Source organism: Aquarana catesbeiana, linkage group LG01 (assembly GCF_042186555.1).
Source record: "Aquarana catesbeiana isolate 2022-GZ linkage group LG01, ASM4218655v1, whole genome shotgun sequence".
NCBI lineage: Eukaryota > Metazoa > Chordata > Amphibia > Anura > Ranidae > Aquarana > Aquarana catesbeiana.
The window spans coordinates 74,018,461-74,044,452 of record NC_133324.1 but is presented as its reverse complement, the minus strand read 5'-3'; the positions used below and the strand labels follow the sequence as shown (position 1 = coordinate 74,044,452).

The following is a 25,992-nucleotide window of genomic DNA, read 5'->3' as shown; positions in this document are numbered from 1 at the left end:
TGCCCGCTAACAGGCGCTGCCATGATGGATCTGAAATGACAGGTGCTCTTTAAATGTAAGCACGTATTCTTGCTGGTAGTTAGAATCTTTAATATTTGCAAACAAAATGAAGGTTTCCTATTTAGAATAATAAGCTGTCAGGTTCGTAAAACGGCGATATCATAACCGATTCAATCATACAGTTTGTAGTGTACATAGATTTGCAAAACAATGGGATAAAGGAATATTCCTGAACTTTGTTTTATCTCATGGTTACTGTGAAATTGTGTGAATGCATCAATGCAGTGCATGTTATCTCAGCTTGCAGAGCTTGGATTCATTGAATGAGTTTACCAAAAATGTAAATATTGCAGAATATACAGCCTCATGCTACATAACTAAGCTCCATTTCATGCTGAATAAACAAAATTATTAATGTATCTTAAATAGAAAATGATCTTTAGATAGATTTTCACTTCAAAAACATTTTATTAAGATAAATTGATTAAAAAAAAAATCAGATTTAAATTGAAAAAAATCAGATTTTTGAATTAAAAAAAAAAATATCATTGATTTTTATCCACCCTGCTCCTTCAAGGAAAGATGGGTTCGACCCCCAAAACGCATCAGTATTTCACACACACTATCATGTGCTGTTAGTGCTGGAGAGGTCATATCAGGAGCGTGTGCACTCCTGCTCCATCATAGCTGCTGGTTCCAGCATCCTGTTTTTGGCTATGGCATTCTCCTCGTCTGTCTGTCCACCTGCAAGGTGATTAATGTGGCCAGTCTCTGGGTGGAGACCAAACCTGATTTAAGCCAGCCAAACCTTCAATCTCATGCTTGTGATGGAGTATGATAACGTGAGTAATATCTGATGAAGCCCCCCCTGTCTGTCTGCCCAGCTAGATTGGATTTCCTTGTGAATGACCTCGGACTGGCTAACGACTATTCCCTGATCTCCTCCTGCCTTTTACCTAGGATGTCCTTGAACCACTCTGCCTGTCTGCCAACCGCAAGTACGCGTTTGCTTTGCTCAGTTCACGCCTGCCCTGGCATGGTGGCCAGGCACTATAGTATTGTGTATAAGTCCTGGGGGCAACTGAGTACTGGTAGGCCGGCTTTCCTTATGAAAAAAGGGGGTGAAGAACACAGCAGCCAGCTATAGTGTCTGAAAATCTGCGTTTGGGGTAAGTGTGACAGGTCATCAGGTTGTACATCCTGTTGATTGGATGATATGGCTGCGATTTTACCTCTTTTCTGAGTATTAAAAACAAAACAAGTAACAAGTAGAAGTAAAGTAAATTTTTAATATAATTTTTAATATATCTTATGGTATCGGAGGACTTCCCCTGTGCACAATTTGGTTCCCGGAATGCGCACGGCATAGCACTAATGTGGTCACAAAGACATTCGCACTTGAGCGTGTTCTGACATGTTCTAACTTGCACTTACCTGGGTCACAGACCAGGTGACCCAGTCTTTACAGAGTAGAAGAAAAATCACATATGTGCGTTGCGTTGTTGGCGGAAAGTGAGTGACAAGAATCTGGAGCATCGAATTAGCATCACATTTTGCATGACAATTGGCAAAAGTGTGACTGAAACGTTAGGTCTGTTACAACAGGTTTATGGTGAACATTCCATAAAGAATTCCATAAAGGAATAAAGTGTTTTTGATTGGTAGAGGTGGTTTAACCACTTGCCAACCGGGCCAATTCTGACACTTTTTTTTTGCTTAGAATCCCCCAAACATTAAATACATATATATTTTTTTTTTTTTTTAGCAAAGACCCTAGAGAATAAAATGGCAATTGTTGCAATCCTTTATGTCACACATTATTTGCGCAACCGCCGGAACGGTTTTCGGGCTTTCCGATCCGCCAAGTAAGACTGAAAACCACCGGGGCCCGCCACTTCTAAAAGTGATCCGATGACAAATCTGCCACTCAGACCACTTTTATCAGTTAGAGAATTGCTGGCTGAAAAAAAATAAATACTGGGGTTATGGCATATTGCTGCAGCCATTACCCTGGTATTCCACTGCCAACCCAGGACATCTTTTGTCTATGGCCCGGTTGGCAAGTGATTAGGGAGGGGTGGGAAAATGTCTATGAGGACACAAAACGTAGGCAGGCAAAAAACAAAAAAAGAGCGGATACAAATGTGGAAAATGAAAAGGTTATGGGAATCTGCTCAGAGGAAAACACTAATAGCTGAACTCCAGCTTTTGTTAGAATTTACATAGTCTGGCCCAAACAAACTGCAGTATGTCCCTCAGTAACATGTGTGGCCACTGGATGAGCAGTATAAACTGTATGTAGCTGAGGTCACATACAACATATTGCACTGTGTTCTGGATTCAAGCCGAGATCTTCCCGCCCCATACCCGGAACACAGTAGCGTTTATCTGATCGATGCTCAGCCATTCAGAGAAAGCAGTGTATTCTAGCAATGAATACAAAGCTTCCTCTGATTGGCTGAGTCAAAAGTTGTGACATCATCAGCCCGCATCTCTGACTCAGACAATCAGAGAAAACTTTGTAATGATTGCTAGAATACATCACTTTCTCTGAGCGCCGATCAGATGGACTCTACTGTGTTCTGGGTATGAGACGGGAAGTCTCGGCTCGAACCCGGGAAAAACAGTGCTGTATGCTTTATGTAGCTGCAGCTAGATATAGTTTATGCCGCACATCCAGCGGCCTCACATGTTACAGGGCCAGATCTAGTGGGGTGCTGGGGTAGGCTGAGCCCCCCCAGATTTCATTCATGCCCCCCCACCCCCAGGACCAGTGGCATTGATGAGGGCCTGGGCAGCACTGCTCAGTCTGGTAATGAAGAGTCAGCATGGCTGCAGAGTGCCCAGGCCCCATCCGCAGCACCACATAATTTGTTTCCATTTGATGGGGGAGACTCTGATGTGAAAGGAAGCTCTGACGTGCTGGGGTGACTATGGTGTGAAGGGGGTGGGTGACTATGGTGTGAAGGGGGTGGGGGAGGGGGGTGACTATGGTGTGAAGGGGGTGGGGGAGGGGGGTGACTATGGTGTGAAGGGGGTGGTGGAGGGGGGTGACTATGGTGTGAAGGGGGTGGTGGAGGGGGGTGACTATGGTGTGAAGGGGGTGGGGGAGGAGGGTGACTATGGTGTGAAGGGGGTGGGGGAGGAGGGTGACTATGGTGTGAAGGGGGTGGTGGAGGGGGTGACTATGGTGTGAAGGGGGTGGGGGAGGGGGGTGACTATGGTGTGAAGGGGGTGGGGGAGGGGGGTGACTATGGTGTGAAGGGGGTGGGGGAGGGGATGACTATGGTGTAAAGGGGGAACTCTGATGTAATGGGGGGATTGAAGCTCATGACTTTGATCTTCAGGTGAATGAAGGAGTAAATACAAAAGTAACAATGTTACTTTGTATCTCTCTATCTCACCTATGAGCAATATTTATAAACAATGTTACTTTGTATCTCTCTAGCTCACCTATGAACAATATTTACAAACAATGCTACTTTGTATCTCTCTAGCTAACCTATGGGCAATACTTATATAAGTATATAAGCATCCACAGTGAATATTTATAAGGTAGGACTATTAGTGAAGAGGAACAGGGAGTGAAGGGAGAACGCTAATGTGTGTTGACAGTAAGCCCCCCTGACTTTTTTTTACATCACCCCCAGATCAGACAGTCTAGATCCGGCCCTGACATGTTAGTGAGGGACATTGTTTGTTTCAGCCAAGCTGTCCCAAACGAACTATGTAAAGTCCAACAAAAGCTGGAGTTCAGCTTGAAACTCTGGCCTGACAAATAGATTTGCCACCACAACAATGCTCCTACACATGATGCGTTAAGGTTCAATTCACAATTGTAAGACTCCAAAGTTGTGCCGACTTTTGAGTGCACCTTTGCTGCAACTTTGGATGGGTGCAACTTGGATACGACTTTGGCTTTGACCAGTCATAATGGACTGTTGCACACAAGTTGCATTGTATAGCATTCAGGTACGACTTTCATGCAACTTCTGAGGGTTAACATTAAAGTCTATGGCCCACAAGTTGCATGAAAGTCAGACCAAAGTAGTACATGAACTACTGTGTAGTTGCTGCAACTTTAAATTGTGCATATATGAATGGTTATTATTATAATACAGGATTTATATAGTGCCAACAGTTTACGCAACGCTTTACAACATGAGGGCAGACAGTACACACAATACAAATCAATACAGGAGGTTATCATTGGAAACATGGGGAAACGACTTGTCGTGCAACTTTGATGTCCCCAAAGTTGCATGACAAGGCGCACAAGTCTTAATGAATCCTAGGTGTTCACGAGTTTCTGGCCGAGAAATTCATTCTTGACCATCCACCTTATTCCCCCAACTTATCAGCCTGAGACTTTTGGCTGTTTCCAAAATTAAAAAAAAAAAAAATGCCTTAAAAGGACAGAGATTTGATGACATTCTGGACATCCAGCGCACCGCAGCAAAAGATACTGCGCAGCGTTCCCTCGCACATACAATCTGTACAAAGAAGTAAAGTTTCAACCATTACCTACATCAATAGCATTATTTATATCAAGCTGATCCTTTTTACAGGTATATCCAAAAATAACTGAAAAGACTATGCATCCACTTTAATGTGGGTTTTATTTTACTTTCCCGGAGATTAGGTGACATGGGTTGAGCGTGGTGGGAGAATCTGAAACGGGAATCCATCCGTGACCTCACAGTATGGAAGTGTACTGGTGACTGGGGAAATCTGTGAGTAATTTGGTTCTAAAAATAGTGATCTATAGATAGCACAGGGATCATGCAGGTTTCCAGAGGACTCCAGAACATATCAATGACAACACTGAAACCACCTGCATGAGAAAATGGGGACAATTTATTTCATGAATCAGAATTTTAAGAGGGTGCAGACAGAACGGCTCTATACAAAGTACGTTCAGTCATTAACCAGAATAAATAAACAGGGGTTGACTAAATAAAGGAAACACTAACAATATTATTTAATAAGATTCAGGGCTATCCCTTTGACGCTCATAATGTACAGATATACAGAGCTGAGGTTGGGGGCACAGAGGTCCTGAATCAGTCTGGTTTTAATTCTGGAGCCTGTCGTTATTTGGTAGTTGGTAAGTACCCTGTTAAAGTGCACCTCTGGGCAAAAACTTTTTTTTTTCTAAAGTTTTGAATAGAGTGGGGAAGGAATATACCCCTTGTAACATTTTTATTGCTGTTTGTGTCCATAGGGGAGATATTCAACGTACTCATCTATTTGTCCTAGTTTTCTAAATTTTAAATTTTAAATGCTGCAGATCAGTTTCAGGGTCTTGGCAATCTTCTTATAGCCTAGGCCATCTTTATGTAGAGCAACAATTCTTTTTTTCAGATCCTCAGAGAGTTCTTTGCCATGAGGTGCCATGTTGAACTTCCAGTGACCAGTATGAGAGAGTGAGAGCGATAACACCAAATTTAACACACCTGCTCCCTATTCACACCTGAGACCTTGTAACACTAACGAGTCACATGATACCGGGGAGGGAAAATGGCTAATTGGGCTCAATTTGAACATTTTCACTTATGGGTGTACTCACTTTTGTTGCCAGCGGTTTAGACATTAATGGCTGTGTGTTGAGTTATTTTGAGGGGACAGCAAATGTACACTGTTATACAAGCTGTACACTCACTACTTTACATTGTAGCAAAGTGTCATTTCTTCAGTGTTGTCACATGAAAAGATATAATAAAATATTTACAAAAATGCGAGGGGTGTACTCACTTTTGTGAGATACTGTATTATATATACACACACACACTATATATATATATATATATATATATATATATATATATATATATATATATATATATATATATATGTGTGTGTGTGTGTGTGTGTGTGTGTGTGTGTGTGTGTGTATATAATACAGTATCTCACAAAAGTGAGTACACCCCTCGCATTTTTGTAAATAATTTATTATATCTTTTTATGTGACAACACTGAAGAAATTACACTTTGCTACAATGTGTGTGTGTGTATATATACAGTACATAGTATTGTATTGTAATATTATATATATATATATATATATATATATATATATATATTTATTATGTATTGTAATTGTACTGTCTGCCCTAATGTTGTAAAGTGCTGCGTAAACTGTCGGCGCTATAATATAATATATATACTATATATAGCGCTACCCCGGCAGAAGCCGCTTGGCATTTTGGGTTCTCTGTTCTACGCCTCCATTCCAAGAACACCCTCAGCCCCTCTGACACCCCTGGTTGAACGAAAGTTACTGCAAGCACTTATAAGAACATAAGTATAGATATATTTAACTCAGCTGTGAATTAGCACCAGGAAATAGACACAAGACCGTTTAGTGGTAAATTAACTCAATGTATTGGTACGGATTAGAATAAATGGTGGTTTGAGCATAAATGAACATACAGAAGGTAGGTTCAGACACAGTCTGCTAGATAGAATCACTATGCCAAGTTAACTTAGAATAGAATTCAGCACGACTAGAATGGGATTAATTTATAAATCAGAAAAATGTAAATAATATTACTGTAACTAGTCTAGAGTGCACTCTAGGAAAATGGCTAGGATATGGTGCAATGTCCCCTGAGAGATACCTCTTAGCATAAACAATTAAAGTCTCTGTGTAGCAGAAGTATAGGGACAGTCATTGGTTATAATTCTTAAACTAACGTTGGGGCCCAGTTGCACCATTGGTGCACGTGAGAATAGTGTCAGTCAAGCCTGCAGGCAGAAATAAGGCTACTATATAGTTGTATCATTATTATTATACAGGATTTATATAGCGCCAACAGTTTGCGCAGCTCTTTATGACATGGGGGCAAGTTACAGGGTACAGTTACATTACAATTCAATACAGAAGGAATCAGAGAGCCCTGCTCATTAGAGCTTACAATCTAGAAGGGAGGGTCAAGTGGAACAAGAGGTAATAGCTGTGAGGGATTATCAGATGGAGAAAATGAAAATACAGTTGTTAGGTGCGGGTAGGATAGGCTTCTCTGAAGAGGAGGGCTTTCAGGCAGGGGCGTTGCTAGGGGGTGGCTTTTGGGGCTATAGCCCCGAATCTGAGGCCAATAGCCCGAGTCTCTGCAGGGGTCCCCAAGGGGAGGGGAGGCTCTCTGGGGAACCTTATGTAAGTGGGGGGCTCTCTGGGGACCCTAATGTAAGGAGGCCTCTCTGGAAACGCTGATGTAAGTGGGGGGGGGCCCTCTGGGTACCCTGATGGAAGGGGGAGGCTCTCTGAGGACTCTGATGTAAGGAGGAGGCTCTCTGGGGACCCTGATGTAAGGTGATGTAAGGGAGGGCTCTCTGGGGACCCTGATGTAAGTGGGGGCTCTCTGGGAATATATATATACCCACACGTATATTACTGTATATACATGTGTATGCCCGCCCAAGCGTATGACTTTCTTTACTACGCTGCTATGGGCTCTAGCCCCAGATCTTTTGTAGACCTAGCAACGCCCCTGCTTTCAGGGATCGTCTAAAAGCTAATAGAGTAGGAGATAATCGGACAGATTGGGGTAGGGAGTTCCATAGGATTGAAGAGGCTCAGAAAAAATCCTGGAGGCGAGCATGGGAGGAGGTGTTGAGGGAGCTAGAGAGCAGGAGGTCTTAAGAAGAACGAAGAGAACAATTAGGTTGGTATATATTCAATTCTTAAAGGGCTCAGTCTCTCTAGCAGCAAATAGTAAATCCCAAAAGCAGCAGCCTTATTGCAGCTCACCATCCGGTCACACACACACACACACAACGATATGTTAACTCTCTGCTTTGCACCCAGGTGACTCTGGCTGTCGACTGTACATTGTCTTTTTGCCTCATCCATTGGACAGGCATTGATGATGTACCCCACGCACATGAACAATGGAGTTACATTATCTTAGCACCTAATTGAGCTCATGCTAGGTACAGTATGTCTATCATAAGGAGCTAACCATGCTGTGCATACAGGCACCTGGCGGTTTAGTTCCATATGATTGATACTAGAATGAATCTTTACATACAAAAAGGACAAAACCAGAGAATTCTAACCAGTGTCAACCATGAAGTTTCCCCTCTCATACATAGAATTGTCAATCCTCAGTTCGAATCTGTTGGTAAAACCAACTATTGATGGTTAGTAGAGTGCAATAAGGACCCTGCTGTTTGTTAATTTACTGTTGCTCACCTTTGTAACCATTTTCTCTTCATAAAACAATAAAATTCTCATAAAAGAAAAAAAAAATTAGCATGCAAGATGACATCCTGACAGTGAAGAGAAGTGACAGCAGGCGCAAGATCACCCAAATGTCTCAGCTGGTAACCAGATTCACAGAGGTGATGACTGGCCGAGACCTGGAAAATTAAGTCATTCCAATCACATGGGGAGGAATCAGATGCACTATGAATGAGCTCACCCATGCCTTCATCAACTGGGTTCTACCTGACAACTTCATCTCAAAGCTGGCACAACCTAAGTGAGGATACCGCCAGATGTCTACTCAATGCCCAATTTATTAGGTTTACCTTGGTAATAACCATTAGGGGTGTACAGGGTCAGAAACAATTTGTATTTATGTTGTGGTGCTCACATGATGCACCCTTAATTATAGTAGATGCAAACCCCAAATTAATGACACTAAGGGGTACATTTAATAAGCAGCAGTATGGCCGTATCGCCCATTGATTGCCATCTACGCAACTGTGTGAGGTGAAGGGATCTGTGGGATACTCCAGCAACACTGTATGATAATAGAAGGACACCCTTTTCTTTGTCAATATTTCTTAGCATAGTCCCTCGAACAAAAGCCCAGAGAACGAGCAGCACTGAACTGTTGTAAGGTTTGTCCCAGTCCAAGCAATCACTGGCACTTGTCCACTAGGAAAGACAGCAAACAGTCACTAGTATCCTAGGGTCACATCTGTACTCCCGATATCCCTGGATAACTGGGTGCCTCCTTCCTATATCAGCCAGACATTCACCAATAAGTTACCGAGACCAGATTCCCAGGGAAAAGCCTCAATTAGTTCTAAGAATTCTCAGGAAAATAGGTCCCCAAGCTCTGTCCTAGCTGGGACCTAAATCAGCACATGTAGACCTTCAGCTGAACTGCCTAAACAGTGCAGTGGGACTACTCTAATAGGAAACTGTGAAGGCGTCTGTGAACACTGATACAAAGCATACCTCCCAACTTTTTGAGTTGGGAATGAGGGACACCTATCAGCAAAAGCATGCAGGCATAGGACACACCCCCTGTCACGCCCCCTTAAAGGAGAATTGCACAAAAAAAAAACAAGATTGGTTAGACCCACAAGTGCATTTTTACCACTACTATTCCTTTATATTGGCTTTTGAAATACAAATGCAGCAATTTAGAAATCAGATGAAAGGTTTAGCGCTGGAAAACACTTTTTGATACATAAAAAGTGCATTTTATATACATCCCTATAGATCAGACCAAAATGAGGGACAAATGAGGAGGAATGAGGGACAGAGGGACATTGATCCTAATCAGGGACAGTCCCTCAAAATCAGGGACAGTTGGTGCTATGACAAAGGGGGGTTGTAAGACTCCATGACCCCCCCCCAACGACATCACTTCCAGATTACTGGCACCCTAAAGACGCCAGTTTTAAAAAATAGAAAGTATTCAAAATGCAGATCTTGGGGTTTTGAATACTTTCAAATAAAGAGGAGGGGTTTGGGGTCGTATATATACCCCAGATCCCGCCAGAGAGAGTACCTGTCACTACTTATTACTGTCACAAGAGATATGTACATTCCTTGTGACAGCAATAAAAGTGATAAAAAAAAATATATATATATTAAAAAAGGACAGTGTAACAATAAAAACTTTAAATCTACAGAATATCGGTACCTGATATCGGCTATCGGCCTGAAAGGCAGCTGAAAAATCGGTATCGGCCCTGAAAAAATTTCATTGGTCGCCCCCTTGCACACATTTCCCAGGTCACTGTTTATAACATGCTCTGCCTTCAGATCAGTCGGCTTAGGAGTACATTTGAGCCCATTTAACATCCTGCCATTTCACTCAGCCCGGATGAAGGGGGGATTGGTGTGGCCCCCCCGAAACACGTTGCCTGTCTGCCGTGCTTATTGTAACCAGTTGAACAATAGAGACTTTGGACGCCTAAGAATAACCATCATTAAATCGGAAATCCAAGCAAAGTTTTTGATTTTCTTTTGATGGAAGGAAGTTGAGGGTGGTGGGAAGTGTTACTTTGTCAGGTTTTATTTTTAGGAGTCCAAAGTCTTGGAAAGCTCTTGGCAAAGAGCGACTGCGATGTTACCATCATTGGGGTATAGTGCAGTCATGAACAGGTTAATAGCCACAAAGGATATACATCCACTTCGTATGCCTCAACTGCATTTGCAAACCAAGATATTACCTTGTTAACGTAGTAGTGACATCATCAGCTGTACATGGCCTGTGCAGAGATCAGAGCTGTGGGAGGGGCTCAGCAGGCTCCACCCACTACAGGCTGCCAGCAGAAAACTACAGGAAGGGGCGGGGACAAGACCAGTCACCCTGCACAAGGAGAGAGAGCAGCAGTGAGCGGTCTTTATTACAGGAAGCTCCTGCACAGAGGGAAAGTCTCACACTGGATTATTGCACAGACCTGGAAGAAATACACAAAGCTCACCAAGATTCGAGGAAGAAAACATATGACTCAGGATTGGCCGGTTATCAGCAATCCTCTCCTCACGCTGACAGCGCATGAGGAGAGGTGAGCCGATAACTGGAAAATCCAGACAGGGGACATCTGCACTGATAATCAGGGCACTGATCAGTGTCCTAATTATCAGTGCAGCCCCAACAGTGCCCACAAGTGCTGCCAATCTGTGCCCATCAGTGATGCCTATCAGTGCCACCCATCAGTGTCTTGATTATCAGTGCAGCCCCAACAGTACCCACCAGTGCTGCCAATCAGTGCTCATCAGTGATGCTTGTCATTGCCTATAAGCGCTCATCAGCGCACATCAGCGCCGCCTCGTCAGCGCACATCAGCGCCGCCTCGTCAGCGCACATCAGCGCCGCCTCGTCAGCGCACATCAGCGCCGCCTCGTCAGCGCACATCAGCGCCGCCTCGTCAGCGCACATCAGCGCCGCCTCGTCAGCGCCGCCTCGTCAGCGCACATCAGCGCCGCCTCATCAGCGCACATCAGCGCCGCCTCATCAGCGCAGCCTCATCAGCGCCGCCTCATCAGCGCCGCCTCATCAGTAAAGGAGAAAAATTACTTTTCTATGAAAATGTTATGACAGAAACTAAGGAAAACTGTTTTTGTTTTTAAATTTTTGGTCTTTTTTCATTTGTTTAGCAAAATAAAAAAAATTAAAAAACCCCAGCGGTGATTAAATTCCACCAAAAGAAAGTTTTATCTATCCCAAAAAATATTAAAAAATTGACACTGTTACATAACCGTGCAATTGTCATTCAAAGTGCGACAGCGCTGAAAGTGGAAAGTTGGCCTGGGCAGGAAGGGGTTGAAAGTGCCCGCTAGGCAAGTGGTTAAAAGAAGGTTTTTGTGCCCGGAGTTCAGGTTTACCAGCAATGCACACTACTACATGGTCCTCTCAGTACATTGATATTACTTGAACGCTATGGGCTATGGACGGGTAAATGGGATCTCTGGAGGCAGTTTGAACTTGATAAAGCTGTTGTAATCCAGACAAGAATAGCGGACAATAATGTTTGTTCATAAAACACCGAGCGACATAAACATCAACCTACAGAATATACAACTGGCTGTGATCTCCACGTCCACCACTGCTGTATACTAAACACTCAGTGTGTATATAGAACCACGTGTAATGATATGTAAATATTACATCAACATGTGAGGGGAAAAAAACAAAAACAAACAAACCTGATGTTTTAGAACACTTGTTAAAGCAGTTAGGCGAAGTTCAGGCATGTGGTTGAGGTGGGGTGGTAAAAATGTGCAGTTGAGCTGCGTTTTTACTGGCCCTCTTAAGCTGCAAGATCCAGCAGTCCTGATGCATCTCACCCGCAGCAAAATCTACCCGACATGTAGCAAATGCAACACATTCAGGCATTTGACTTATTTTTTCTGCTCTTAAAAGCTCTTCTAGGTTAGCTTATTCTTCCATGCACACATTGTCATATACAAGCACCTAGAGGCAGGGGTGTTTAGGGGCAGAAACCTGAGTGCACCCAAAGTCACGTTCAGGAGAGGAGCTTTTGGGCAGCAAAAACACTAAATGTGTAAATGAGCCTAAATGGTTAGGCTGCACTGATAGGTGGCACTAATGGGCAGCACTGATGATCAGTGTAAATGTGTGCTGTCACAGGATAGCCGGTTATCGACTTTCCTTTCCTCATACAGTAACAGCGCTGAGAAAAAGAAATGCAGATAAAAAACATTTCATTTACATGGAATCAGCTGTGATTGGCCCTTTACCTTGGATCTGTGATCCGAAGGACAAGGCGATCACAGAGAACACCTGATGCACGTCCCCTGGGGCGTCAATAGACACCCTCCCAGAACTGGACAACAGCGCTGTAGCCGTCATTTGGCTACAGCGCAGTAGGTCATGTGGTTAAAGTGACACTAAAAAGGTCATTTTTTTTTTTTTTTTTCTTTTAACCACTTGCTTACAGGACACTTAAACCCCCCTCCTGCCCAGACCAATTTTCAGCTTTCAGCGCTGTCGCACTTTGAATGACAATTGCGCGGTCATACAACACTGTACCCAAATGAAATTTTTATCATTTTTTTCCCACAAATAGAGCTTTCTTTTGGTGGTATTTAATCACAGCTGGGATTTTTATTTTTTGCTAAACAAACAAAAAAAGATGGAAAATTTTGAAAAAAAAAAAAAAAAATCATGTTTCATAGTTTGTTATAAAATTTTGCAAACAGGTAACTTTTCTCCTTCATTGATATGCGCTGATGAGGCGGCACTGGTGGGCACAGATAGGCTGCACTGATGGGCACGGATAGGCACAGTTAAGGTGGCACTGATAGGCACAGTTAAGGCAGCACTGATGGGGACAGATAAGGCGGTACTGATGGGCACAGATAAGGCGCCACTGATGGGCGCTGATGGGTGGCACGGATGGGTGGCACTGATGGGGGGCACTAATGGGCACTGATAGGTGACACTGATGGGCAGCACTGTTGTTGCACTGATGTGGGCGCTGATGGGTGGCACTAATGGATGGCACTGTGGGTACTGATGGGTGACACTGGTGGGCACTGGTAGGCAGCACTGCTGCCTATTGCTGTGGGGGCAGATGATCGCCGTGATTGGGACTGATGTCTGATGACTGATCGATTACCGGCTCTGACAGCTGATCATGTGGTAAGGGGTCGGGACCGACCCCTTACTCTGATCTGTGATCAGGCGAGTCTCACAGACTCGCTGATCACCGCGTGCGCCGCGCTTGCCCTGCAAGGGGCGCGCAGGCCGCTCGTGCACGGGACGACGTCAATAGACGTAGTCTTGGCAATGTAGATCCGCGCTGTTGCCGTCATTTGACAATAGCGCGGATCTGAAGAGGTTAAATAACAAACATATCATACTTACCTCCACTGTGCAGCTCATTTTACACAGAGTGGCCCTGAACCTGGTCTTCTGGGGTCCCCCGGTGGCTCTCTCGGCTCCTCCCCTCATCAGATAACCTTCTGGGAGAAGCGCTCTCCCGGGGGTGTTACCTTGCGGGCGCGCTCCCGAGTCCAGCATTTGGCGTCCATAGTCGCCGAATGCAGGACTCTGCCCCGCCTCCCGGCGGCCAGGTCATTGGATTTGATTGACAGCAGCGGGAGCCAATGGCTGCGCTGCTATCAATCTATCCAATCAACAGCAGAGAACCCCTTAACAGAGAGATGGCGCGCCCCCCGTGGGACAAGTTTGAGGGTTCAGGTAAGTAAAACGGGGGGGGGGGGATGGGGCGGTCACTGACAGGTGTTTTTTCACCATAATGCATTGGATGAAAAACACAACCTTTAAAACACAAACCTTTACAACCCCTTTAAGGTAAAAGACCTTCTGCATGCTGCTCAACCCCCCCCCCCCCAGCCCCACGCTTATCTAAGCCTGATCCTGAATCTAGTTATGTGCAATGGTTCTCTCTCTCCTTGTTGGACAGAGAGACAGCAGTGCCCCATAGCAAGTGGCTTGCTATGGTGGCACTCGTCAGAAAGAAGGGGCCAGGAGCGCCAGCGAGGACCCAATAAGGAGGAGGATCAGGGCTGCACTGTGCAAAACCATTACAGAGAGCAGATAAGTAGAACATTTAAAAGAAAAAAAATAAAATAAATCTGCCTTTACAACCACTTGAATGCAGGGAATGCATATATGCAGATCAAAAAAGTCTTAATAGCGGAAGTAAACCCATCCATTTAACAGTTTAAAAAAGTTACATTTCTGGCACTTGAAGGAAATGTACCACTCCCATTGGTTGTGCTCTCAACCAAACTGTCAAACTATCCAATGGCTGGTGTCATCACTAATCACATGGGCAGCATCATGGCAGTTCAAAACAGAGGCCAAGATGGCAGCTTCCTTGGCTGAAAACGATAGGAGTGTTTACTTCCACTTTAAGTCTTTATTTGATAGGCTAAAGCAGCCGATATTCAAGCCTTGGGTGGCCTTGTTGGCACCACCCGGCCTGACAAACTTCAACTGAGAGTCGGGTGAAAAATCGTCACGCGAACAAGGACTGCAACCAATCAGACACAGTCACTGTTCCAGTATTCAAACAGCTGCGGGTATCGGCGGCAGTCAGAACACAATAGCCGACAGTTGTTTAGTGTGGATGAAGGAATCTTTCGATTTCACTGTTAAGTCAATTTCAAGCAGATTTAACAAACTTTTAATCAAAGAAACATCCAAAAGGACCAAGACAACTTGCCACCAAAACTTTGGGTCATTTCGAAATGTCAGTAAGAGTTGGAGGTGGAAAGTAGTTCTCATTGTGTTGCTGACCAGCAAGCAGGCAGGGAAGTGGCAAAAGTCTAAAATTCGGCATTGAATGTTAAATCCTGTGCTGGATCCAGACCAGTGACGCACTAGATCAGCCTTTCTCACGCTTTTTATCCCAGAGGAACCCTTGAAATTATTTTCAGATTTCAGGGAACCCCTTGATTAGTCAATCAAGGGTCATTGGGAAAATTCCCCTTATGTTGGTGGTGGTAAGTCTGAAGAACACTACCCTTTGAGTGGATGGCCAGAATGACACCCTTGCAGTCATGCTGCTGGCTCTGCCAAGTGGCTTTGGACCTGAAACTATGCAGGTACCATCAGATGGAAGGACAGTTAGCCACAGCTCAAGGAACCCCTAGCCAACCCTGGAGGAACCTTATGGTTCCATGGAAGCCTGGTTGAGAATGGCTGCACTAGATAGTGAAGTCAGAACAGCCTGCATTATGAATCAAAAATGGCAGCTCCCATATTTCGATCCGCATAGTTTGCCTTTAAGGGTTATGGTACAGAGATGTCACAGTTGCCAACAAGCCAAACCTATCCAGGAGAATGTGCCTTCCAGGCGTGTGTAGGAAAAACTGAGTTTCTGCTGCGTTGGCTGGGTTTGATCAGTTGTGGTTATTCGATAACAATATTTGTTTTACTTTACAAGGGTCATTTTGGTAGAAATGTTTTATGGCTGCACTACCGTGCTAACCCTTTAAGTTACAATATGCTTTATCCAACAGCAATACACCAAAACAGATGAAACGAGTCTGAACATAACATGCAGTAAAAAAAAAATTCTACACAAGGCAAAGTCAGTGCAACCCAAAAAAGGCCATTAAGGTCACATTTTAAAGATTTAGTTCAGATTTGAACCCCTGCGCTCAAGAACTAATTAAGCCAAAGCGTAGCTATCAACCTACAGATTTCCTAGGTGTCCATGAAACATATTAAGCAGAAAAAAACAATACCTTTTTCTAGTGCTGCAGAAAGATGAGTAATCCGGGAGTCCAAAAAGCTAAAAAGACAACATCCACAAAGAATATCGTAATCGGCCGTCAAAGCGCTCTGTGACTGCCAGGCTACGCTTTAATGCCCAACAAACAAAGAAGCAGCTAACCAATCACAGTGTGACTTTCTGTTTCCAAAACGAGTTTGACTACTTTGACTACCGCCTTGCAGCCCGTCATCCAGCCTTAGAGATAGAAGGTAACTTTCTTTGACACAGGTTTATTGTGCGAGAACAATGATTGCTGTGTGCACCGAAACACAACAGTAACAGGGAAATTCTTGTTTATGGGAAAACTCAGGCATGCAAGTTATGTAGTAAACTGATTTACTATGCAGGGCAGTTCTTTCTAGTGGTTACTTAAAGGCTTCATCCACCTTTTGCTAATAAAAATAAATAAATGCAGACATATAAATACGGTATTTGCAGAATTTTATTTCTCTTATTTTTGGCATACCAGCCTACAAAGCATTGCAATCAATGGGCTGCGGGTGCAATGCCAGGCTCCTGCAGACTCTTCCTCCAGCTTTATCTCTGTAGAGGTACAGGCGTCCAGTTAGAGAGCTAGAGGAATGGATGGTCAATGGACTACTAGTGAGGAGCTACATGTTCTACTCTAAAATGGTTTACATCCTTCTTAGAGAATCACTCCCAGACAGTGAAACTAGGAACATTCACCTCGGAAACCCGGGCAGTCTCCTGCGGAGTCCCTCAAGGATCACCCTCGTCACCAGTACTATTCAACATATACATCTGCCCACTTCTCAATATCATCAGGAAAACCGATCTTTGCTTCCATTCATACGCTGACGACACCCAACTCTACCTTCGTATCAACGGACAAAAAGACCTTCATCAGCAATTACAGAAATGCCTCTCCTTAATAGACGACTGGATGACCACTAGCTCCCTCAAACTCAACGGATCAAAAACAGAACTTCTTCTCCTACAAGCTAACAAAAATTCCAAAATAAAGACTACATGGACACCTCCCACCATCCTTGGACAGACCATCTCCCCAAGCACCAAAGCCAAGAGTCTCGGAGTCATTTTTGACTCAGGAATGACAATGGATGCACAAATAGGATCAGTGGTGAGCGGATCCCACCATCTCCTCCGCCAACTACGTAGACTCACCCCCTTCATCCCAGAAGAGGACAAAGCGGCAGTTGTGGGAACAATCATCAATTCCCAACTCGACTACGCAAATTCGCTCTACGTAGGACTACCCCAATATCGGCTTGCGCGCTTACAACTCATCCAAAACACGGCGGCAAGACTGTTAACAGGAAAAAAACCCTGGGAATCCATCTCCCCCTCCCTAAAGAGCCTACACTGGCTAACCGTGAAGAAACGGATCACATTCAAGACCCTCTGCCTCACCCACAAATGCGTACAAGGAAACGCCCCACCATATCTCCGCGAGAAAATAAAACACTACACACCGAATCGCAGTCTCCGATCAGCTAACCAAAACCTCCTTACCATTCCCAAATATCGCTACAAACCAAAGGGAGAACGAAGATTCGCAGTCCAAGGACCTCGACTATGGAACGATCTTCCTACCAACATCCGCATGGAAGAAAACCACCAGGCCTTCAGAAAAAAACTAAAGACCTTCCTTTTCTGAGAAGTGGACATCAGAGAATGCATCCAGCACCTTGAGGCGATTCAGTTCGCATTTGCAGCGCTTTATAAATCATTCATTATAAATCATTCATTCATTCATCCCCACCATTGTGTTCTACAGAGAAGTACAAGTCCGTCTGCTACAGTGGAAAGGAGGGACATGTAGTAGGACATGTCATTTTTTGTGAATGAATGATGCGATTGTGCAGGTGGATCCCCACACAGCCATGCTAATTTCAAAGCTGACAGCTGTCACTGGAGAGAAGAACCCTTGCACGCTGTCAAAGGAGGGCCTGTTTTGGGGGTGGGGGGGTTTGATTGGCACCCTAAATATGGATCTTAATGGTGGAGTTAGCTTTTATAGCTGAAGTTTAAAGTGATTGCAAATACTCAAATTTTTTTAAATTAAAATAACAAACATGTTTTACATGTCTCACCTTCTCTGTGGAATGGATTTGCACGTTCACCTATGGAGCACAGCTTGGCCCTGCCCCCGCTCTCTCCACATTGGCTCACTGGGTGTGATTGACAGTAGCGGGAGCCACTGGCTATCACTGCTGTCTCAGCCAATGAGGAGGAAGAGAGCCGAGGCTCTCCTGCTCATTGCTGGATCGAGATGGGGCACAGGCAAGGATTGGAGGGCGCTGCTGCACACAGAAGGTTTTGAAAGACCTTAAGAAACTATAACCACTTTAAAGGCAAAAGGGTTGTTTTTTTACCTTATAATAACTTTAATCTGCTGGTATTTTGCCCCACTTCTTCTTTCCCCCCTTTATTAACAAAGAAAACCTTTCCTCCTTCATTGCATACCTTATTTTAGTTCCACTGATACTGGGTCTCCGTGTTTATCTATGCAATACAGGCAGATCATGGCTGGTGGGAGGAGCCAGCAAAGTGCTCTACATAGCTGCCAAAAAACATCAAAGTGGGCTGGATCATGGGAGGAGTAGTAAACACCAAAATGCCTTGATGGGTGAATTTCAGTTTTGAGGTGTGGACATTCCTAGGTAAACTACATTTACACGCAGACCACCCTGGGTAATGCCCACATGTAATGCTGAGCCTCCATGATTGAAAGAACTGAATTCAATGGATGAAATGGGTAAGGGCCAGTAAGGCTGGGGAGGGTGCGCCACGTACAGGGATCAGGGGTGCGCCACGTACAGGGATCAGGGGTGCGCCACGTACAGGGATCGGGGGTGCGCCACGTACAGGGATCGGGGGTGCGCCACGTACAGGGATCAGGGGTGCGCCACGTACAGAGTGTAGGGGTGCTCTATGTACAGAGTGCAGGGGTGCTCTATTTACAGAGTGCAGGGGTGCGCTATGTACAGAGTGCAGGGGTGCGCTATGTACAGAGTGCAGGGGTGCGCTATGTGCAGAGTGCAGAGTTCAGGGGTGCGCTATGTGCAGAGTCCAGGGGTGCGCTATGTGCAGGGGTGCGCTATGTGCAGAGTTCAGGGTTCAGGGGTGCGCTGTGTACAGAGGGCAGGGTTCAGGGGTGCGCTATGTACAAAGTGCAGAGTTCAGGGGTGCACTATATACGGAGTGCAGGGTTCAGGGGTGCGCTATATACAGAGTGCAGGGTTCAGGGGTGCGCTATATACAGAGTGCAGGGTTCAGGGGTGCGCTATATACAGAGTGCAGGGTTCAGGGGTGCGCTATATACAGAGTGCAGGGTTCAGGGGTGCGCTATATACAGAGTGCAGGGTTCAGGGGTGCGCTATATACAGAGTGCAGGGTTCAGGGGTGCGCTATATACAGAGTGCAGGGTTCAGGGGTGCGCTATATACAGAGTGCAGGGTTCAGGGGTGCGCTATATACAGAGTGCAGGGTTCAGGGGTGCGCTATATACAGAGTGCAGGGTTCAGGGGTGCGCTATATACAGAGTGCAGGGTTCAGGGGTGCGCTATATACAGAGTGCAGGGTTCAGGGGTGCGCTATATACAGAGTGCAGGGTTCAGGGGTGCGCTATATACAGAGTGCAGGGTTCAGGGGTGCGCTATATACAGAGTGCAGGGTTCAGGGGTGCGCTATATACAGAGTGCAGGGTTCAGGGGTGCGCTATATACAGAGTGCAGGGTTCAGGGGTGCGCTATATACAGAGTGCAGGGTTCAGGGGTGCGCTATATACAGAGTGCAGGGTTCAGGGGTGCGCTATATACAGAGTGCAGGGTTCAGGGGTGCGCTATATACAGAGTGCAGGGTTCAGGGGTGCGCTATATACAGAGTGCAGGGTTCAGGGGTGCGATATATACAGAGTGCAGGGTTCAGGGCGCTATATACAGAGTGCAGGGTTCAGGGCGCTATATACAGAGTGCAGGGTTCAGGGGTGCGCTATGTACAGAGTGCAGGGTTCAGGGGTGCACCATGCATAGTGTGAAAGCCCAACCCCTGATCAGACACCCTATTCTGCTATGAGCTGCAATTCCCAAACTATATACAGTATATATACACTATATTACCAAAAGTATTGAGATGCCTGCCTTTATATACACACACACACACACACAAACTTTAATGGCATCCCAGTCTTAGTCCGTAGGGTTCAATAAAGGCTTCAACTCTTCTGGGAAGGCTGTCCACAAGGTTTAGGGATGTGTTCATGGGAATATTTGACCATTCTTCCAGAAGTTCATTTGTGAGGTGAGGCACTGATGTGGACGAGAAGGCCTGGCTCACAGTGTCCACTCTAATTCATCCCAAAGGTGTTTTATCGGGTTGAGGTCAGGACTCTGTGCAGGCCAGTCAAGTTCCTCCACCCCAAACTCGCTCATCCATGTCTTTATGGACGTTGCTTTGTGCACTGGTGCCCAGTCATGTTGGAACAGGAAGGGGTCATCCCCAAACTGTTCCCACAAAGTTGGGAGCATGAAATTGTCCAAAATGTCTTGGTATGCTGACGCCTTAAGAGTTCCCTTCATTGAAACTAAGGGGCCAAGCCCAACCCCTGAAAAACAACCCCACACCATAATCCCCCCTCCACCAAATGATTTGGACCAGTGCACAAAGCAAGGTCCATAAAAACATGGATGAGTGAGTTTGGGATGGAGGAACTTGACTGACCTGCACAGAGTCCTGACCTCAACCCGATAGAACACCTTGGGGATGAATTAGAGTGGAGACAACGAACCAGGCCTTCTCATCCAACATCAGTGTCTGACCTCACAAATGCGCTTCTGGAAGAATGGTCAAACATTCTCAAAGACACACTCCTAAACTTTGTGGACAGCCTTCCCAGAAGAGTTGAAGCTGTTATAGCTACAAAGGGTGGACCAACTCAATATTGAACCCTATGGACCAAGACTGGGATGCCATTAAAATTCATGTGCGTGTAAAGGCAGGTGTCCCAATACTTTTGGTAATATAGTGTATATATATATATATATATTGTTAATAATATAATAAAAGGGTTATGCAGAACAGTATGACTTTTTCTATGGAGTCACACCATATGGCAGAGACATTGCAAATGTCTGAATTGCTTACAGGTGCCAATGAATGGAATAATAAAGAACTGTTGACTTTGGCACAACTTATAAAGCAGTGAGAAGAGTTTAAAGAAAACCATGAAAATTAGGGATTAAAAATGTTGATAGCCAAGAGCTCAGCTGTAAGCCGAAGGACAAAAAACTACAAGTGTTGATCTGCGTATCCCACCTTTAATGCGCGCTCTGTATTCTAAGACAGCCTGGTCAGTTTTCAATATTTACTTAAATCATATTCTATTACATACAATAGGATCTTAAAACTAGCCAATAACAAAATGACTTAAACATACAAGAAAAACAAAAACAATAAAAAAACAAAAAAAGGTCATCCAGTGAACATGTTTCAGGTGTGGATAGGCTTGGATCCTGTTCTTGCTGAACGTTGTATTTTTTTATTTAGGTGTAGTGAGATGACCACACCCAGAAATATTCAGGGATGGACTCCCGAGACCCAAGGTGTATCTGAGGCTAAGTTTAGACTTGTGTCTCTGAAAAGTGATCCTCATTCGGATTAGGCAGTGAAGAGGCACTTGTTTTAACCCCATAATTGCCACACCATCGCGCTTGAAGGCCATTTGCAGCACTTCCCTATTCGCTTGAATGGGTCGTCTAAGTGAGACATGAGTGCTAGTTTTTGCCTGCAAAACATTGCAGCACACTAACACTGTGTGGCCCACTCTGTGCCAGTAGCAGGAGGAGTGACCCCTCTTGAAGGCTCCATAGTGTGCCAGGTACAAAGCGGGAACCAATATCACTCCTGCGCTAAGGTACGGCACCAGTTCTTTTAGGAAGGCACTCTCTAGATTCCAGGCAGCTCCAGCACATGATCCAGGTTATGGTCTTCTAAGATCCACTTGGCTTTGCTGCCCACCTCAGGCTGGGGAATCCTCAAGCACTACAAAAAAAACACCCCAAAAAGGGGGGCACACCAGCCTTGTACATTAACCGAGACACCATTGTGAGCCCAGGACGCTGATCAAGAGTGGACACCCTCAAAACATGTTAGCATCTGCAGAACTCTGGGACATCGTCTCGGTCCATCTGGAGGCGAGCAACCAGTTCTGGTCGATCTGTTGGAAATTTGTGATGGGCTTGACGCTCAATATCAGGGATCTTCAAACTACGGCCCTCCAGCTGTTGCAGAACTACACATCCCATGAGGCATTGTAAAGCTCTGACATTCACAGACATGACAAGGCATGATGGGAATTGTAGTTCCTGAACAACTGGAGGGCCATAGTTCGAAGACCCCTGCTCTATATTAGTGGTCTCCAAACTGTGGCCCTTTGCATGCCTTTATCTGGCCCTTGGCACACTATTCCTCCGACACCAACAATAGGGCACTATTCTTCCTATGGACACCAATGATGGGACACTATTCCTCCCACTGATACCAATGATGAGGCACTGTTCCTCCTACTGATACCAATGATGGAGTACTATTCCTTCCACTGACAACAACGATTAGGCATTATTCCTCCCACTGACATCAATGATGGGACACTATTCCTCCCACTGACACCAATGATAGGGCATTATTCCTTCTACTGACACCAACGATGGGGCACTATTCCTCCCACTAATACCAATGATGGGACACTATTCCTCCTAATGACACGAATGATGGGACACTATTCCTCTTACTGACACCAATGATGGGGCACTATTCCTCCCACTAATACCAATGATGGGACACTATTCCTTCTACTGACACCAATGATGGGGCATTATTCCTCCCACGGACACCAAGGATTGGGCATAATTCCTCCCACTGACACCAATGATGGGACACTATTCCTCCTACTGACACCAAAGTCTGTCCCCCCAAAGTCTGAAGGACAGTAAACTGGACCTTTGTTTGTAAAGTATGGAGAGCCCTGCTCTATAATGTTTGTGAGTACATTACTTTTTATTTTTAAATAAATGGTGTCTCGGTTAATGCACAAGGCTGGTGTTCTTCCCCGTTTTGTGTTTTTTTTTTTTTAATATACATAAGGAACCGGAGGGGTCTTCCTTGGGTTTGCTCCACTGATGACATTAGACAAATTCAAATCCAAAGCAAAAAAACAAATTGAAAGGGGAAAATGTAATCCATAAGCAGGTACAGTACAGTACAGTAAGGGCAGGAAGAGCCATAACCAAAGAGGAGGGGTGTTCAAATGTTACCCAAAATCATATAAAATAGAAGTGCTGTCTGTGTGCCTGTTGTAGATTTTCCCTTACTTCCGGTCTCATTGATAACACTGTCATCTGGACAGGAAATATGCAGAAATCTCTCCAATGGGGATTACAAAAAAAACAATGGTTCTAACTCTTCTTCACTCTATCTAAAAATCAGGCTATAAATCTGCTTTACAAGCTGGTCTTCACTCTCTTAGTCAACATTGACTATTTTTTAAACCTTATGCTGTTAACATTAGAAGATAGGAAAGTATATCATATTTACTTGTTTCTAGACTTTTTTTTTTTTTTTTTACTTTTTTCAGTTGCCTCATTTCTGGCCTAAGCAATCCAAGTCATACATCCCACAAGAGGAAAAGAGGTTTTCTCAGCTAAGCACACCCTCCTGCCTGCATGCATGAGCTAAGGGCAGATGAATTCCAGGAAGTAAATGCTAAATGAATTATCTGCCCTTACTCAAGACAGTGATGACCCGCGGCGGCCCGTCCATACGTTGCGCCGCCTGCCCTAATCCATGTGCCCAGCCCCTAATTTACATGCAGGGCCCCGGACACATGGATTCCAATGGGAGTTTTTTTTTAAAAAAAGCACAATTAGAGCTAGAGGCTCTAATTGGCTTCAAAAAAGTGTGGGCTTGTTACTTGCCTGACAATAGGGTGTGGGGGCAGTGTGGGAGACCTGACCGACCACTGGGGGGGGGGGGGGTTGGCGGCGGATCGGTCGGACAGCCCCCCCCCCCCCCCCCCTAAAAAATATACCACCAGCCACCACTGGTCATGACTACCAATGCTAGGGGGTGTATTTCAAAGCAAAATAAAGCATGGAGATGTGGATGATGGAAAGTTTGCTTTGAGCATTAAAAGTAAATTAAAGTGGTTGTAAAGGCTGAAGGTATTTTACCTTCATGCATATTATGCATGAAGGTAAAAAAAACATTCAGTGCGCAGCTCCCCACCAATACTTACCCAAGCCCCGTCAGGATCAAGTGATCTGCACGAGAGCCTTGGCTCTCCTGGGTCTCTCTCTTCTCATTGGCTGAGACACAGCCAGTGAGAAGGAAGCAGGGGGCGGGGCTGAGCCACGGTTTGTGTGTCCCATTGACAAACAGAGGCATGCACAAGCTCTGGGGGCACGCAGGGGAGGGGCCAGAAGCATTGTCAGGGGACCCGAGAAGAGGAGGATGCGGGCTGCTCTGTGCAAAACCAACTGCACAGAGCAGGTAAGTATAACATGTTATTAAAAGAAAAAAAAAAAAAGCTGAACCTTTATAACCACTTTTTTGGTTTGCGGTGGTTCGATACAGTGTATTTCCACCCAGGAGCGCCGGTGTAACATTTTTTTCAGCCTCGGCACACGCAGGGAAGAGGACAGCTGACAAGTCACACACTGTACAGCAGCATCCCTTCACATGTTTACAATAAAAGTTTATATTTAGAAGGAATGCTATCAGCAATGTACGACGAGGCATCCGCCATCTCCAGCAGCGGGATAATCATGGATAGATCTATTACCTCTCTTTTAGCACCTGCGGGGATATCGGACATGCCGGTCTGGGGCTACAAATCAGCCCCGTCATATAAAGTATACCCTGCGCAGAGGTACATGATGAAAATCTGCTAGGCCCAACGGTGACTGACTTCCCTGATTTGGGCAAAAAGTTCTGATGAACCCAACAGGGAATTTTAAATACAGATAGCTGAAACCAATGTGAAGCCTGTGAGGGTTTGCAATGTTCATAACATCCAACTTAAAATGGACTTGAAGTCAAAAAGTGAAGATGTTTCTTCAAAATTAACATCCAGAAAGGTTAATTGTGCCTAAGCAGAACTTTTCAGTATCCTGAAACGTGTCGTCTCATCTAGGATTCCTCCAGAAAAACACCAGTGTACTATCTCATAGCTGTGCATCTCCAGTATGAGATCTAAGGCACTGCTGTCCCTGACTGCCAGTCTCAAAAGATTTGTAGTGAGATTTGGTGATGTCTCCTTACTAGAGGCTCTGACATGAGGAAGCAAAGCCCTGCTCCTCTACCAAGATGGCCACCATCCACCAAAGCTATTGTCCCATTCCAAACCTCCTGAGCGGCTCCTTCTAGCCAATGGACACATTGGGGTTGATTTATTAAAACTGGACTCGACTGAAAAAGCTAGTGAAGGCCATGGTAGCCAATAAGCTTCTAAAAACAAACCTGGAAACTGATTGGTTTCTATGCAGAGCTGCACCAGATTTGCACTCTCCAGTTTTAGTAAACCAACCCCATTGAGTAAAAGGTTTGACTTTCCCACCCTGAGACTTCTCTTTGACCACAAACCAATGAGACCACTTAAATAGAAAGAGCTGAGCTGTGGGGATGTAGGTCCAGGGGAGAATTGGGAACTTTTAGCCTGGGTGTACACAACACTATCCCTTTCATGGTAAAGACAAATGTCAGTGCAAAGTGTGCCTTGGTACTGCACCAATTGGTGGTCATGGTGGATGGTAGGTGTTTTTAAATGACAGAGTTTATTGTGTCAGGTCTTTTCACATCTTCTGGTAGTTCTCGTCATTCAGTCACATGACATCTGAAAGCTGCAAAGAAAGTTGGTGCTTGAAGACTTCCCTCAGCCAGACACTGTGACCGCAGGTACGAATGGGGAGCAGGTAGCTATATAAGCAACGCCCAGCATGTGTCTTGTCTTTGGGGGCAAATGTCCCCAGCCTAGTGCTCCCCAGTCTCTAT

General features: G+C 45.0%; 1 protein-coding gene across 4 annotated transcripts in view; it reads right to left on the bottom strand.

Moving 5' to 3' along the window:
• The window catches only part of NEDD4L (NEDD4 like E3 ubiquitin protein ligase), a 578,915-nt gene that overhangs the window by 262,534 nt on the left and 290,389 nt on the right, over window positions 1-25,992 (bottom strand). The window contains exon 1 of one of the 4 annotated variants that reach the window (XM_073620514.1): window positions 15,935-16,070. The exons of the other annotated variants lie outside the window; for them this stretch is intronic. The gene's annotated coding sequence lies outside the window, so the exon portion shown is untranslated. Of the gene's footprint in view, window positions 1-15,934; window positions 16,071-25,992 lie in introns of those variants that run through there. 4 annotated transcript variants of the gene reach the window in all.